The following is a 3,017-nucleotide window of genomic DNA, read 5'->3' as shown; positions in this document are numbered from 1 at the left end:
AGGGGCTTTCCTCCCCACACCACCCCACTCCACTCCACTCCCAAGAATCGAACCTCTACAGCCTTGATGACCAAACCCAAGCCCACCCTCCCAGCAGCAGCCCTGGGCTCTTCAGGAGCCTTTGGCTTCTCCTCCATCCGGGTAATTTATTTGTCCAGTCAACAAGCATTTATTGAGTCTCTACTCTGCTCCAGGCACCAGAAATCCCCAGCTAAAACCCACCCCTTGCCCTTGCAGGTGATAGGTGAATGCAGGAGTCTCTGAAGGGGAGCGGGAAGATATTCAAGAAGATTGAGCGGGAAGAAATCCAGGAAGACTGCTGAGGAGCTGACCCCATAGGTGAACAGGCGTTGGGGCCTAAGAAGCTGATGAGGACGTTCATGAATGGCCCTTTGGACCCTCGATTCCACGTGGCCTCTCAGGACAACCTAGTAGTGAGAGGCAGTGGTGGGGTTCGAAACCTGCGTGAGCTATTCCTAAGAGCGGTGTGAAGTCACTTCACACAACCCTTGTAGTCTCCTGCAATTTGGCTAGCAAAGCTGTGCCGGTGAACGTATTCAGAGGTTGTCCACTCCGGAGAGGGACACATGTTGCCAGCCCCTCACCACTCCTAAGCCCACGCATCTGAGTGGGGAGAATCAACTTTTCCAAAGCACCAATCTGCCCTCACCCCACTAGATGACTTGGATAGTCAGAGGAGGCGAGAAGCCTTGGCGGAATGTGCGAGGGTGGGGAGCGATCATGCAGGCGAAGACCGGGCGCAAACAGTCGCTGCGGAGATTGCAGCCTTTAAGCCTTTTTTTCTTATTCGCGTCTTCTGGCTTCTCTTTTCCGTCGAGCCCTTTTGGAAACCGCAGGGAACACGCATCCTCAGGTTAGCACGGGAGGCGGCTAGCAGCTCCCGGCGCCACCGGCTGCTGGATCCCCACCCCCGCCCGCGTCTGGGCGGAGGAGGCAGGGAACTCGGTCGCGCGTCCGCCTGCGACAGCTCTGAAGGCTAGAGTCCCTGCGAAGCGTGGACACCAGCCGTCTTCTCCCGCCCACGGCGTTACACCCGTCTCGGCTGCTCCGAGGAGACCCTTAGCTGCCAGAGCAGAAAGGCTGGGCCAACTCTAAGGACCCTCTCGCCTGGCCGTCCCGCCCCAGGTGCGAAATTAGGGAGGAGGGTGTCGGGGTGTTCATCTACAGGCTGCCGAGCTCCCAGGCGTGAAAGCTAGGGCCGAACCGAGACAGCGGAAGTGCACAAGTTCGAAGCGGCCAACGGTCAGCACTCCACAGAGCTGACCCGCCCAAAGAGGGGAAAGACCTGCCTAGAAGAGACCGTAAAATGAGGTCAGGGTTGGGGGATAAGCCACCACACCCCCAACCGCCTCTTCTGCCCGGACTGCAGTCACCCGAACAGCCGTCTTCCTGCCCAAGAAGAGCAAAACTGCTCGGGAACCCGGACCAGGGTCCTTCCTACCTACACAAATGCAGATCTACCCCCATGGGTGCCCCATTACGGAACTGCAGTGTCACCCACACACCCCTCTTTGAAGGGAAGCCTTCTGGGGCAGCTTAGCGAAGTAGCTGCGAGCATGAAACTCATGATCTGGGCAGTGCAATATTGACCTCTGGGAAAAGTGCTCATCCCACAGCCCAGTTTACCCCTCTGTAAAATGGGGATAATGATGGAAACTACTTTGTATGAGTGTGGTGAAAATTAATGTATGCTCTTGGCAGTACGTGGCATATGGAAAGTGTCAAAGTTTTATTTAACTGCCCTATTTTCACCAAGATTTTAAAAAATGGGGCAGAGGAATAGAAGGAGGTCCCAGAAAAACTCATTTTAATCCCTCCTGCCCTTCCGCAAAGCCTTCTGCCATGGCCTCTGACTTTTTTTATTTTTACTTTTCTCCAAAGAACTTAAGTCAAGCCTCATAACAGGGAGGGCAAACCAGCCCTGCTTGGGGGTCGGGGTCGGGGTGGGTGGGGGTTGCAGATGAGATATCTGAGACCAAGCCCTGCCCTCCTGTAGCTTCCACTCCAGAGTTGAACCTGAGCTAGCTCTTCTCCCACAAAAATCTGCCAAACCGAGCAGGATATCCTCAGAGATTCGCCAACCGTCTTGACATGAAGGTGAAAACAACGGGTCACTGCCGCCCTGAATCAGCTCCTGCCAAAGGGTTCATTAAATCACCCTCCAGAGCCCCCATTCTGGGACAAAGTAAGTCATCTGTTGGTCTGGCCTGGAGGAACCAAGAATGGCAAGAGGCTGCCTGTGTGCCTACCCGGCCCCCTACCTGAGTCCCCTAGTGGGCGAACACTGGGCCAGGCATGGTATCTCCCTGGCGAGCACACCCTGCACCCAAGGCTAGCTTTGAGTTGGCAGTTAATTACTGGCGGGGAAAGCCAAAGCCCCGGAGCTGATGTCTGAGCTGACAGGGTTCCCTCCTCATCCTCAGGGCGGTGAGACCATTCCTAACAACCTCTCCCAAGGAGGTGGGTCCCTGTTTATCAACCAGCACACCCCGTCAGCCCTTTTCTTTGGTAAACACTCTTTAAACAAACAGCCCATCCGCTCTGTTATTGCCAAAGCTGCTCAGAGCTTTAATAAAAGCCCAGGAAAGATCAGAACCCGCGTCCAAGGCTGCGCTTAATCCAATGAAGGCAATTTCCGAGGATAATTGCGAACATGTTTTAATGCATATGCATGAAAAAGGATTTTTTTTCCAAGAGACCGACTTTACATGCTTATGTAATTGATTGAGGCGCTGACCCGCTATTCAAAATGTTATTTGAGAACCATCAGAATGCGTAAACTTGCAAATTGCCCAGCTTGTATCTGAATTAATACCTCATTCATCATCATTATGGGTTGATAAGTTAATTTAACCATTTCATTCTGCCTTAATGAGCTATAGTTAAATTAATGCCACATAATATATGAAAGTAACATTTAAATAGAAGCACTGGGCTGAGACAAGCTGAGGCTGCTGCTATTTGGGCTGAAATAAGGTGACATAAATCTTTTCTTC

This window comes from Macaca thibetana, chromosome 12 (genome assembly GCF_024542745.1).
Source record: "Macaca thibetana thibetana isolate TM-01 chromosome 12, ASM2454274v1, whole genome shotgun sequence".
Taxonomy (NCBI): domain Eukaryota; kingdom Metazoa; phylum Chordata; class Mammalia; order Primates; family Cercopithecidae; genus Macaca; species Macaca thibetana.
This window is presented reverse-complemented; position numbering follows the sequence as displayed.